This window comes from Crocodylus siamensis, chromosome 6 (genome assembly GCF_052110815.1).
Source record: "Crocodylus siamensis isolate JL-2025a chromosome 6, ASM5211081v1, whole genome shotgun sequence".
Classification (NCBI taxonomy): Eukaryota; Metazoa; Chordata; order Crocodylia; family Crocodylidae; genus Crocodylus; species Crocodylus siamensis.
This window is the reverse complement of record NC_143400.1, coordinates 78,442,991-78,457,606: the sequence shown is the minus strand read 5'-3', so window position 1 is coordinate 78,457,606 and position 14,616 is coordinate 78,442,991. Positions and strand designations below refer to the sequence as shown.

At 40.6% G+C, this 14,616-nt stretch overlaps 1 pseudogene; it reads right to left on the bottom strand.

The window, feature by feature from the left end:
- Window positions 1–14,044: 14,044 nt before the first annotated feature.
- Window positions 14,045–14,151, bottom strand: LOC149863053 (U5 spliceosomal RNA; annotated as a pseudogene).
- Window positions 14,152–14,616: the final 465 nt, after the last annotated feature.

Sequence of the window (14,616 nt, the reverse complement as noted above, 5' to 3'; positions counted from 1 at the left end):
AGGTTCTTGGCTGGAGTCTTTTCAGGAGTCTTGGCTGCAGGCTTTTCTGAAGTCTTGTTTGCTTTCTTAAAGAAAGTGTCCAAGGAAGTTTGGACAGATGTTCTCCAGGGAGATGGTTGACACAGCAAACTTGTTTGCTGGCGTGGCATCGTGTCGGATCAAGTGTTGTAAAGTCAAACCTGATGCCAGAAAGTTGACACAGGGTATCAATTTATAAATGTTGTAAGTGCAAAACGTTGTAACTTGAGACATTATAAGTCGAGGACTGCCTGTACCAATTTCTCACACTGGAAGTGATGAGCTCGAACTACAACCCCACTTCCCTTTCCACTAAAATTCCACTTTGCTGTTCCTTGTCTTCTACACTTCAAATAGTCTTGCTTTTCTTATAAAGGGATGCCTTTCCTAGCAGTGCAGCTTCTTCAGTTGATCTTACAAGGAATGAATATGAATATCTGGACCTTGGATCATGGACCTTGAAAACACAAAACAAAGCCCAGCTATTCAGTCAGATGGCTGCTAGAGCCAAGGCACGTAAGAAAGCTATTTGGTTTTAGAATTATTCAGATAACATACTGAGAATGTGACATAATTTAGATGGCAGAGGGTCATTGTAAATTTTGCTTGTTTCTTCTTCAGTCATTTTTGGGAGTGTAATGCTAAATTTGTTTCACTTTGTATATGCACCTAGGGACCTGTATTTCTTGATAACAAAAAATAAACAAAATTAAAATAAAGACATAAAGGACAGAGTAAAAGGAGAGGTAAAATATAAGTTTAATTCAATTCAAGAGCTAACCAAAAACTAGGCACAGATGTAAAACTGGCCAAAACAAGCTGCCTTCACAGAGTAAAGCACATACTTTTGGATATTTGCCCTTCAGGTGTTCCTATATGACTATTATCCCATCAGTCCAGAGAAGACCTGTTCTACAGGCCATCTTTCCTGACAGCTGCTCATTATTAGAAAATGAGATTGTGATAGAACATGACTTCAGGGAGTCATGTTAAATTAATATGTTGGTAATTCTGATTTTTCAGTCTGTATCCACAGGAACAGTGTTCTACATTGTGTCAGCTGGTCAGCCATGGCTCCTGTTGGGTTACCACAATCTGTTGTTATGTTAAACATGAATTGATGTCTGCATTGATTACAATAGTGTTTACTCCTAATGCCATAGTCTAACATAACCTATTTCCTAGTGAAGTGTTTGCTGGGACTTAGCAAATGCAGGGGGAAGAAGCAAGGTTACCATTTCAATATTTTACCTAGAAATAAATTAATTCTGCAAAAATATTTTTTAACTGAAGCAAACAGTCCACCCAAAATTGCCAGCTTCCCTATAACACTTACATTTTATGAGTAGTGGACTATTTCTTTAAAAAATGACATTGATTTAGAACAAGATTCTTTATTCAACCTTGAAAAAGAGACTTTGTTTCACTATATTTTTTAAAAGAAAGAATGGATGAAAAGATATGACCTTCATAAGGGTTGCTGAAGAAAATCCTTTTTATTTCTAATACATAACAGACATCGTTCAACAGTTCATCTGTGAGAAAAGTAAAATGTGACCCTTGTAATACCGCCAAGGTCAGTAAATGCTGGTCATGCAAGTTAAAAGTTGCCTGAGGCCTATTTTACTTTACTCAGCAAGTTTTTATCCAAGTTCTTAAAACTTTAGATCAGAGAAGAGGTCCAACTTTAAAGGTTTGGGCCTTGTTGTGCTCAACATCATTTTACTAAAAACATCATTTTACTTTCCAACTGTTCTAGATTCTCTCTCTTTCTCCACAAGATGGTGATTTTCATTCAAGGTGTATTCAAATGAATACATACTTTAAGAATTAAGGGCTATCAACTTGATCCTTCAAGATACTGCATACTCTAGTCCCAGTTCAGCAGAGCATTTAAGCAGGCTTCTATATTTAAGCACATATGAAATTCCTTTGAAAACAGTGGAACAATGTATGTGTCTATACACTTTGTTGATAGCAGCAAGGCTCTCAGCACCCTTCAAAATTAAGCCCTGTGCGAATGCTGCAGGCCAATTAGCTATCTTCTGCATATTATTTCCTCATATCATTTACATACAAGAGTCATTTATTAAAATGTGAGCATAAAAACAGGCAATATTATCAGGCTACCTTTGTTGGCTTAAGAATGGTAGTTAAAGATTTGCTTTTTTGGGAATTGGCTTGTGGGGGGTATACATACACACACATATACATACATACATATACACACACACACACACATATAATACACACACACACACCTACAAGCAGGAAAAACTTTTACTTCTGTTTGCAAATAATAACTTTGATTTAGTGAGGCTAACAGAAACCTGGTGGGGCCCTACCCATGACTGGGTGGTATACATTGAGGGCTACTGGGACAGAGTAGGGAGGAAAGGGCAGGGGAGTTGCTTTCTATGTACAGGAGCATTATACATCTATCCTAATCAAAATGGGATTAGAGGAGTAGAAAGTTGAGGCATTGTGGGTTAGGATACATGGAGGTCATGGGGAAAGGGACTTGGTTATGGGGGTCTGCTACAGACCACCACACTAAGAGGAAAAACTAGACTTGGAATTCTTGAGGCAGCTCTCAGAGGCCATACAGTCTAGAGAGGTGGTTGTCATGGGGGACCAAAACTACCCTGACATCTGCTGGGAGGAGCAGTCAGCCAAATCCAACCATTCACGTAGGTTCTTAACCTGCGTGCAGGACCTTCACCTAATGCAGGAGGTCCCACTAGGGGGAATGCCTTACTGGAATTGGTATTGGCTATGGGGGAGGACCTGATAGGGGAGCTGTAGCTTCGTGGTCACCTTGGGGACAGTGACTACCAATCAATCGAATTCACTATACGGCATAGTGTGGGTAAGATAACTAGTAGGGTGGAAGTGCTTGACTTTAGGAAGCCTAAGTCCAGTGTGCTTAGGAGTCTAGTCAATGATTCCCTGTGGGAGAAGAGAATTAACAAGATGGGAGTCCAGGAAGGGTGGTTGTTCCTAAAGGAAGCAATCCTTTGGGCAAAGAAGGAGACTATCCCTGTACAAGGGAAAAGGGAGAAAGGAGCCAAAAAACTTTGACTAAACAGGAAAATCCAGGAGAGCCTAAGGGCAAAAAAGAAGGCATATAGGCAGTGGAAGTAGGGAGAAGCTACCAAGGAGAAGTATACATACTTGGCCCTCACTTCCAGGGAGGCAGTTAGAAAGACCAAACCAACTACAGAGATGAGGCTGGCAACACAAATTAAAGACAATAAAAAGTATTTTTAGGTATGTGGGGAGTAAAAGGAAGGCATGGGGCAACCATAGAACCCCTACTGAACAAGGAGGAGCAATTAATGACAGAAAGGAGGGACAAGGCTGAGTTATTCAATGAGTTTTTTGCCTCTGTGTTCCTGAACAGGTCTCAAGATAAGTCTCCTAATGAGTTCTTAGATGGGCAACAGAGGGACACCAGCCTACCAACTGTTGACACTGACTTGGTGCAGAGTTACTTAGATGGACTGGATGTATTCAAGTCAGCAGGCCTGGATGAGCTGTATGTGGGTACTGAAGGAATTGGCCAATGTCATAGCAGAACCACTGGCACGGCTGTTTGAGCACTCGTGGCACTTGGGTCGTGTCCTGGAGTACTGGAAAAGAGCCAGTTTTGTCCCTATTTTCAAGAAGGGGAGGAAGGAGGATCCGAGTAACAAAACACCAGTCAGTCTCATCTCCATTCTTGGAAAGGTCTTTGAAAATATTATGAAGGACGATATTTCTGGGAATCCAGTGGCAAAAATAATGCATCAGGGAAACCAGCATGGACTTGTAGGTAGATCATGCCTGACCAATCTGGTTTCATTTTATGACAGGGTCACAAATACTTAAATGCAGGAGTAGAGGTGCATGTCATTTTCTTGGACTTTAGTGAGGCCTTTGATACGGCATCTCATCCTATTCTCATAAATAAATTAAGAAGCTGTGACATAGATGTTTACGCAGTCTGGTGTGTGGCAAATTGGCTTAAGAGTTGCACCCAGAGAGTGGTAATAGATGGGTCGGTATTGACCTGGAAGGATGTGGGTAGTGGGGTCCCACAAGGTTCAGTCCTTGGACCTGTTCTTCAATATCTTCATCAGTGATTTGGATGTGGGTGTGAAGTGTACGCTTTCCAAGTTTCTGCATGATACTACATTGTGCAATGAAGTGCACACTCTGGAGGGTAAGGAACAATTGCAGGCAGACCTGGACAGGTTAGAAAAGTGGGCAGTACACCATAGGATGCAGTACAACAGGGACAAGTGCAGAGTGTTGCACCTAGGGCGCAAAAATATCCAGCATACCTACTGGCTGGAAAGTGATCCTCTCAGCAGCACAGAAGCGGAAACGGATCTCGGTGTCATAGTGGACTCCAAGATGAACATGAGTCATTAGTGTCATGAAATCATCAGCAAAGCTAACCGCACTTTATTGCATCAGCAGATGCATGACAAATAGATCCAAAGAGGTGATAGTTCCTCTCTGTGTGGCATTGGTCAGACTGCAGTTGGAGTACTGCATCCAGTTTTGGAGTACTGCATCCAGCACTGCAAGAAAAATGTTGATAGACTCAAGAGGGTCCAGAGGAGGGCCACTTGTATCGTTAGAGGGTTATAAAACAAGTCCTGTGAGAAGAGACTGAGGGACCTGGACCTCTTCAGCCTCCACAAGAGAACACTGAGGTGATCTTGTGGCTGCTTACAAATTCATTAAGGGGTCACAGCAAGGGATTGGAGCTGCTCTGTTCACCGGGTGCCTCTTGGGGTAACAAGGAACAATGGTCACAACCAACAGAGAGCAGATTTAGGCTAGATATCAGGAAAAACATCTTCATGGTAAGGGTGGCCAAAATTTGGAATGGGTTTCCAAGGGAGGTAGTGCTCTCCCCTACCTTGGGGCTCTTTAAGAGAAGGCTGGATAGACATCTGGCTGGGGTCATCTGACCCCAGCACTCTTTCCTGCCTAAGCAGGGGGTCAGACTCAATGATCTGTTGAGGTCCCTTCTGACCCTAGCATCTATGAATCTATATCTGTATTAGAATGGTTCAAGATGGGAAGCAGGGGTTAACTGATTTTTAAGAGCCTGGGTCACACATGAACAGTTTCACACAGGCTTTGAAGCAGACAAGCTATCTAACACAAAAAGGCCAATGGGCACACACACACACTCTGAGAAAGAGGGGGCATGTACCACACTGTTCCATAACATAAGGCTAGCACCAGATAACACGGCCCAACAGCAGGGGGCCCTGAGCCCCAGTTTTGGGGGAATAAACCAAATTAGGAGAAGGCCTAGAAAGACCAAATTATTATGTGTGCATGTGATGAGCTACATGGACATGTGACAAACACAGAGAGAACAACCAGTGATAGCCATAGATCAAGGGTCATCAGGAGGGAAGGAGAATACAAAAGCAAAGACTTGAGAGTAGCAAAGGGTCCTCCACCCGAGTCCCTCCCTCCCCATGCCTCCTTCCCAGAAAGGGTCCCCACTGGAGGGGAGGGGGGTGTGGACATTGGCATTTCACCTCCAGATTGCTCACATGCTGACATCTGACACCCAAGAGAAAGCTTCAGAGAGAAGCCTGAATCCTGGCCAGATGCACCCTGACCCTGATGACAGCCCTAGGATTGATAGTATATAGAACTGCTTGATTGTTTGTATTGTTTCTTTTCTGTTATCACTGTGTATCAATACATTTGCCTATTTTCAAATGGAAATGTCATGGTCAGCCAGAGGGTGGGTCACCCCTGGAACAAGGCTTCTGGGTCCTAAATCCAGAGCCAACACCTTCACAGCCATTAAAACTTGAATTAAGTCACTACCATGAAACTTCCAGGTTCCATCTTCATGCCTTCCTTTATTTAAACCTAATTCTGAACGACTCCTTTTTTAAGGTCTGAAAACAATGGATGAGGCCATTATTTTTTTATGTGTCTTTACACATTCTAATCCAGATCAAAATAAAATTAGCCAAAATAACATAATGACAGATATTTTTAGTACTGGAAACTGCAGTGCTGTAACAATGTTGTAAGAAAGGCAGTTCTCAGAGTCTACTTGCATAATTTTGTAGTTTCAAGATATTTGGATAGCCGTGGAAAGAGCAACTGCTTACTAGTTGGGTGCTCACTAGTATTTGAAACGAACCCGAACCAAAAATTTGCTAAAGCTCACCTGTAACGAAATACAAAGAGTCTTTTAAGTTTAATTATTAAAAATATGACATTTCCACTAAAACTTCCAGGAATCAAGTTCTATTCTATTGTACCCATTTCCTTATATCTGCATCTGCTGGCCAAGAAATGTAGAAATGAAGAACAAGGAAATCTGGCACGAATGTGCACACATACAGACATATCTCTGTCTATACTGAGGATTGACCATTTGTGCAATTATTTTCATAATTAGCTTATAACATAAATTATCATTATTTCCAGAATATTTCTAGAGTTCATCCTTATCTTGACCTTGCTTTGATGAAATCTTCTTATCTATGCCTTAAAATCTCTTTGTTCCTAGATTATTTCAATTCCAACTTTTATGGTCTTCCTATTTTTAGGGCAAAGGGTTATAACTCACCCATAAAGTTTTCCTTCAGCTGTATCTTGTAACATTCTCAGCTCCGAAGCAATTTTAAAGAAATATTAAAGAAATTTGGAGGCATTTTTAACTTAAAGGAGTTCATTGGTTTTAGATGTATTTTGTACCTCTATAACTCAAGAAGATATTGATTTTTTAAAATAAAATAGTACAGAAAATGAACTAAGCCCTTGTGGTATTCCTTTTAATAAAAAAAAAAAATGTAAAACTTAAAGATGTTATTAACCCTTGAAAGTCTGTTCCTGCTCTATTAATTTTTCCCCAAACTGTTCTTTAATAATAAAAACTTTAAATTTTAGGTTTTTATTTAATTGATATTCTCAACATTGAGTAATGATCAGAAACAAGGTAAGTAACAATGGTTGCAATGAAAACCATACAAATGGTTTCAAACATTTGGTATTTCAACAGGGTTTTAAAGAACTTCCAACAGTGGGGCAAATTCCTCTCTGTTACATTGATGTAAATCTATAGACACACACAAAAAAATTGCAGTCCACCTGCTCCCTGAAACAATAATAGGGAATTCCCTCAGCAAAATGCTATTCTGTGCTAACATGATGGGAAAGGATTAGGTGAGGTCACATGTTACAATTAGACCACATTAAGGGCACTAAAAACATGACTGTCCACACACAAAAACACATTAGCAAGTGCTAAGTGCCTTCTAGACATCTTAAAGTTATGCCACTTCAGGCCCCATGGCTGCCCAGCTGTTCTCCAAGGGGAGTAGGGGTGGGCAAGAAGCTTTTTGGCAGCCATGGGTGGGCCCCCTAGCTCCCTGTGCACCCAGATTGGGACTGCAACACCCCCTGCCAGGCCCTGCAGCTGCCTGTCCACCAGCCCATGCAACTCCCCCTCTCCCACCCCCCTCCCACTTCTTCTGCTCCCACTTCCTCCATTGGAGCTGCCAGGCAGTTGCTGGGAGGCCTAGAGAGTACGTTGGCAGCTGCAAGGCCCAGCAAGGGTGTATGGGGATAGCGCAGGCTGCATGGAGTTTAAGAGAAAAGGCAGGGAGGTATTAATGCTTAATGTGCAACTGTTCACAGCATGTGCTATCTTTAACACAGCTTAATATTCCTGAGAGTTAGCATGTGCTAATTGTAACATATTTGTGAGAAATGTAACAGTATACTTATTTCCCATCATTTAAAAATTGTAAATTCATAATTTTATTCACATTAAGCTTTGCAGTTTCTTTATAGCAGATGTGTTACTTACAAACAGCGATGTAATGATTATTAGACTGGTTTTTCAGTATCTGGTACCTTGAGCAATCTTTAAACCTGCGCAGAGAAGATATGAAACCTTATCCAGAGTTAATGAAGTGCATTGCTAATTCTAACAATATTATTGCAAGTTTTATAATACTCTGGTTTGGTTTGGTTTTTAATGACATGTCCTGAAGTTCTATGATTATGGATCCCCGTTTGGTCCTGTCTCTACTTCCACCCTCGGCTAGGTTTTCCACTAATGGTCCACAATTTCCTTCCACCATACTTCACATTTGTCCAGTGCCTAGTCACCACATATATCCTCACCCTTACCTTAGAGCAGATCTCAGCCACCTTAGAAATTATAAGCCTCAGAAGATATTTTTCATCATCCCCCATTCCAGGATGAGCACCATGACTTTTCTGATGGGACTGAAACCTCTAGTAAAGGATTACTCTACTTCTTTGATGAGATTCCATCAAAGGCAGAAAGTCAAGGAGAAAAGAACAACTCTGAAGAATTTCAACTGATTGGTGCAGGTTAACATTAGTCTCTCACTGCGCCAATCTAATACTTCAGCCAACAAGACAGTTAGTAGTGTCATTGACATTACCATTGTTAGGCTTTAGAGTCAGCATCACAGTGATATGAACAGGAGAGAACTCAAGTCATTCTCTGGGCAAACATTTTAACTTCCTGGAAGCTTAGTAACACAGAGTAAAATCAACTTTCAGATGTCTCCCTTTTGAACCCAAAAAGATGCAAACATAACTTTGAAAACATATCCAATCTTATTCTTTGCACAATCCAAATATGTCAAGGTGTTGTCTAAGAGTTTTGAGTTTCACTTTGAGCCAGTCTGTAAATAGTTAAATATGTTGTCATTGTATATAGTTGGAATGGATGCCGCCCAATACGTTGCTGTAGAAGCCTCTGGAAATCCTGACCTTTTGAACCACTACCCCAGTTAACAAATTAGGCATATGCAGCAAGGTCTGTGTGAGTAGTGGGAGAATATGAGTGGTTTTGAGATAAAGGTAAGCGACAGTTTTTGAGTGAGAGGAGTATATTAGATATGAATATAGGTGATTGGTCACTGTATGAATGACTTGTATTGACAATAACTTTGCCTCAGATGATTGATTAGTGGGAATTGTCTACTATTGATTTTAAATACCTGCACTGGTGCTCTGAGTATGTGTGTGGGGAGAAGAGGGTTATTTTGAAAAGTCTGGTTTGTATGTATTCTTGTGTCTCTTGGCATTGGCCAGTATGTGAGCTTGTGGTGTGAACCGATGTTTGCTTTGTGTGGTTAGCGTGACTGTATGTGAGCTATACTCCGCAATTGGAACCATGGTGAGTGGAGAATGTGCTCTCCACATGGAGAGGAAGGAGCTGCTCCACAGAAGACCCAGTCTTTTGATCCTTGGTGACTTCAGTACTTTTGACTACATGGATTGCTGACTATTGGACCTATTTATTGGATTTGCATCTGAATTTATTTGACTTGCATCTGTTCATCTGTTAAAATCCTATGCAACAGTTCATGTGTGCTTACTATGTTTGGTAACTTATTTTGTGCATTTTATGTTGTTTGTTTACCCTGTTCTTATCCTTTCCCTTTTCATGATTCAGAATTCAGGCTGGGCAACCACCCCAGGGGAAGAGAAAACTTGGCCACCTCTGGTCAGCCTCGTTATTAAGTTAAAGCCTTTCGGCCACCACACGAAATCTCTCTGTAGACCACAGAGACTGGGACAAGTTCACAAAATTCATCTTGCTGCAAAGGAGGCCAAATTAATATTTCAAAGCTGGATCTAGCCTGCAGGCTACAAGTTTAACATCAGACTGCAAACTCATTTTGATAGATTATGCTAAGTCTTCCCTGATTCTATAATTTAGAGACTTACGATTTTCCCCTTCCTGCTCCTAAAGGCCAGAAATCACATCTGCAAGTTTTTTATAGTATATATAAGCACTGCTAAATGACACCCAAGTTCAGATGTGTTAACTTGGTCTTAGAGTGCTCTGGCTTACTACTACATCTCAAAGTCAGGAGTAGTTTGGAAATTTTGAAATACTGTCATAGTATAAATGACACTGCCACATAGACAGCATCTGAGAAGTTTGCCCCAACCTTGAACAAATAGCTGATCTTCATCTGGACCATCAAATTACAATTTTAAACAGATAGCTCTGACAAAACATAACTGTACAATTTTCTTTTTAAATATTTTTTCCTGTATGCAATGCAAAGAATCTGTGTGGGAAAAAAAGAAAGCTCTTTGTACTTCTGTTGTAGAAAAGATTTCATTTCAAGATTGCACATATATTGAGACTTGGCATCCCTGCTATTCCTAATTGGTGCTGGATGAGAATTTTTCAGCAAAATGATTTTTGATAGAAGGGGCCAATAAATAGAAATGGATTTGTTTTTTGCAGGAAAATTCCATTTCCAAATGCTCTGTATATACAAGCCTTAGTCTGTCTGTCTGTCTGTCTGTCCATAATGCTTTATTCATGCTCTGATTGGTTGTCTGAAACAACCAGAGTCCTCCAAGAGAAAGGAGACAGTAGTGGCAGCATGGCAGAGTGCCACCATGGTGGCAGTGATGAAATGGACAGAGCAGAGGATGAGGCCAACATCGCTGGCCTTGTTCCTGTCCCTGGACATTCTGCTTGGAAGCCATGGCAGCATGGGATGCCAGCAGTGCAGAGCTGGCCTGCCCCCCACCACTCCGGCTGTTCCACCACCACTGCTGCTGGGCTCCGATGGGGATGTGGGGGGAGGGAACAGGGGACCACAGAAGTGGCATGTTGCCACTGGGCCCTGAAAACAGCTGGGAGGGAAGGAAGAGAGCTGGGGGGGAGGGGATTGTGTGCAGTTGGATGTACAGTGGCAGCAGAATAGGGAACTGGGCAGCAGCTGCTGCATGTAAGCTTCCCCCCTCCCCCATGCCTGGGAAGCAGTGGTGCTGCAGGGTGTGGTGGGGAAGATGCATGGGCTGGGGGTGGGTGGGAGAGACTGACTAGTCCCCCTTTGCCCCCCAGAAATTCAAGTAATGGCTATGCTCAACAATAGGACCACATATCAGTCTTTAGCTTTGAAGAACTAGGGGACTAAAAGAGTCCTATTCTGAAGTCTACTAATGTCAGTGGGGAGATCCGTTTTTCAATTATTTTAAAATACATCCCCTTTAAAAAATAGATAATATACTATTAGGACAAGTTTATTTTGACCACAGGATGCAAAAAATAAAAGTCATTTCCATCTCTATTTAATCTCCAAATGTTCAAGCAAGACAAAAAGGTAAATTTTATGAGGAGTTAGTTAGAACACAGTGCAGGAAGAAAACAGGATTTCCCCAGAGGGTTGAGGGGAAGCAATAGCTTAAATTTTCCACTTTTCTCATCTTTTGTCTTGCATCTCAGTTAGATGCTGACAAAACCTACAGCTCAGATAAGAGATGATTGTCTAAACAATAGGGAACTTGTCCAAAAAAACAAAGGCATGCACAAGTCTTTTAACCCTTATTTCTACTTTTAAATGTTTCTTTTCAGTTATTTCAGTGTATAGGAGTGAAACTAGATCCAAGGTAGATATATGCCAGCACCAAGTTGGGTGCCAAAAGTCTTCATGGGTAATGTCAAGGTAACAGGAGCCAGAGAGCCACAACAAAAGCCAAGTTCAGAAACTAGAGTCAGAAGGCTGAAACTTGGAACTAGGAAGTAAGGATCTAGAGCCTGAGGTTCAAGCAACAACTGCAAAGAACCAGAAAAGGAGCAAGGGACTTTTCTAGGAGATCAGGGTCTGCTCACAAACTATATGCCCACAAACTAGTGCATGGCTTTGCAAACACCAAGAGGTAGGACAATGCCTTTAAAAAGGGACTAAAACACCCTTTGCAAGACAAAGAGCATCTTTGAACACAGCTGGAGTATCTTAGCTTGTTAGACCAGGGAACAGAGGCTTATCCTTTACAGCCTTTCTGCCAATAACAAAAATTTTATTACTCTTCTCTTCTGAAAGAGAACCATAGGAAAGAGTGCTTCTGCTCCATTGTATACAATAGGTCAGTGACTGAATGTATTTCACTCAGGATGTGAGAGACAAAGTTTAAATTTTCCGCTGTGCTTCTCAGGATTTAAACCTATCTCTTCCATCCCTAAGAATACCTTAACTGCCAGGCTATAGTCTATGCTGGGCTGTGACACCTAAAAATTATGTCTGTGTGATAAAGGTGCTTGCTGAAGGCTCTATAAAGATTAGACCAAGTGTTTTTCTGTCATTTGTTTAAACATTAAGCTCTATGTTGTTGCTAAGACCCTAATTAAAGTTTAAAATGTAGTAAGGCCTTGTATAAAGTAAGGCCTAGTATATTTAGCAAAGTCTTGAAGTAGTAAGGCCCTGTGCTGTAATTAAAATTAACCTTATCAGAAGAATGCAAGGCTTGTACTGCTATTGGTCAGTCTAAGGACAGTTGAAGTAAAAAGAATCTGAGTGGCTATAAGTTATCAGCACAGTTCAGAAGTTATAAATTGGCTAAAACATCTGGAAATCATTCAGAAGGAAGATACAGCTCTGTGAAAAGGATTAATTAGCTGTTGACCTGGATCAGTGGGCCCATGGATCTCGAGGAGCTCAAGGACTGAATATCAGGGTCCTCCACAGTGCCTCTTGGATAGCGCTGATCGGGGATGCCTGACTTCGCCGAGCTTTTTGGAAAGAGAAACTTGTCGTACATCAGGCATCAGAAGGGACTGTTGATAAGTTGCCAACGTGAATTATTCTTGTCTGTCATTGTTTGTCTTGTTACTATGCTTAGTTGTGTTTTTGTTAAGTCAATAAACCTTTCTTACCTTTCTACCCCCGACCATACTCTCAATCCCAAACCCTCCACAGGCGGCTGGGACACTGGGGCTAGGATTAAATCCAGTTCTCCCAGATGGTAGCATCAATATACAATGTCAAAGATTAATTTTCATATGGAAAACATATTTTTAATTCTCATTTTGGTGCATCTTTATATCCAAAAGTAATCCTCCTTCACCCTTGCAATAGTAATAAAAAAACTGGCTTTATGCCTGGGATAACAAGAAAGCTAACTTTTTTTCTTCTTATTAAAGTACACCAGGCTGCCAATTAAAGTAACTTTGAAGGTCATAATCTATTTCCTGATAGGACAATTTACTGAGTGGAAGACTGCTCATGCTGAAAACAGAAACATTTTTTTTTATATTTGTTTGTATTACTTGGAATATGCTATAATATAAGTAATAAATCACAATTATTTAAAATGGGCAATGCTTGTGAGCATCCTGTATTGCAAGCACAGCATATAATGCATTTCAGTATTATTAGTCTCAGCAATGCACAAGAAGCTAAAAATCAGACTGTATCCAGCCACTGATCTATGAATAAGCATTGATATATTTATACTTCAACAGTCCCAATCATCATTTCCTTTAAAAAGGATCTGGGTAGTCTTTTCCCACTTCTCTCAGAGCAGCTCCTCAGAGATAACTCCACTAGGTTTTAGAAAGACACTTTCAGTATCTAGAACAATTGGACACAAAAACACTCCTATGTTCAGTAAAAATTGAGAGAAAAGATTCAGGAGCTAATTGCAGAAATCACAATGGTGTCATACAGTTTTTATTATTATTTGCCATAACATCTGACAAGATTTAAGTCAAGCACATTGATGTCTGAAGCTTCTTAAAAAATACAGGGAAAAAATTAACTGCAAGTAATGTTATTTTTGCACCTATGTAAGAAAAAAAGTGTCATACTACAAATTTGTGGCCCCCTAACAAAAAAGCATGGACAGCCTAGATATTGGAATTCCCACGGCAGGCAGGATCAGGCACCTGAAGCCCTAGAGTTCCTGCCTGAGTTTCCCTGTTTGCAGAGGTGCTCCCCAAGTCAGAATCACTTGTGTACTCCCATCTGGATATACCTCTGCAAATGGGAAAACCCTGGCTTTCCCTGTTTATAGAGGCACACCCAAGTGTTGTCCCACAGGATCAGGTCCCTGAAATTCCAGGAGTGGCAGTGGCCTAATCCTGTGGGAAAATGGGTGACATCTGTTTTACTCCATTAAATGGATCAGCTGTGCCTGCTAGAATTTAGCAGCTAATCAAATGGTGGCTCATCTCTGATCATTAATCTATATTATGTATAATAGCAAATTTTTGAATTCACACACAAAATATATATTGAAATAATGTTAGCCCTCAATGGAAATCTTTAGTAAAAGGCAAAAGATCTATGCAATCTGAAGAGAAACCAGAGTGGCCTGAAATGGGAAGATGAGGATTATCTATTAATTAATGAGATTTGAGGGATTGCCCTTCCCTCATTTCATGATACAGGGACGAATAACGTAAGTTACAGATTACAGAAGCTATTATTAATCCTGAATTTAAGATCAATTAATGGATCATACCCTAGTATTACTTCAAAGAACTTAACCTATACCTCTGTTAGAGGATGAAGCACCAACAATTATATGTTGATTGAACATATGTGGGAGATAATTGATTTTGAGATACCATTTCATTTAGAAAGTAATTGTCTTCCCTTAGTCCTCAACCTTAAATAAGAGCCTAATACCATTCCAGTCCTTAATAGAGATAGAAGTATACCTATATCTGTTTTAAAAAAATGAAATAGGACACCCACTTAGCTGAAAAGGTGACTGATAAACTCCATGTGGATGATTTAACTACCTTAAGAAATTCAGTAATAGTCACTG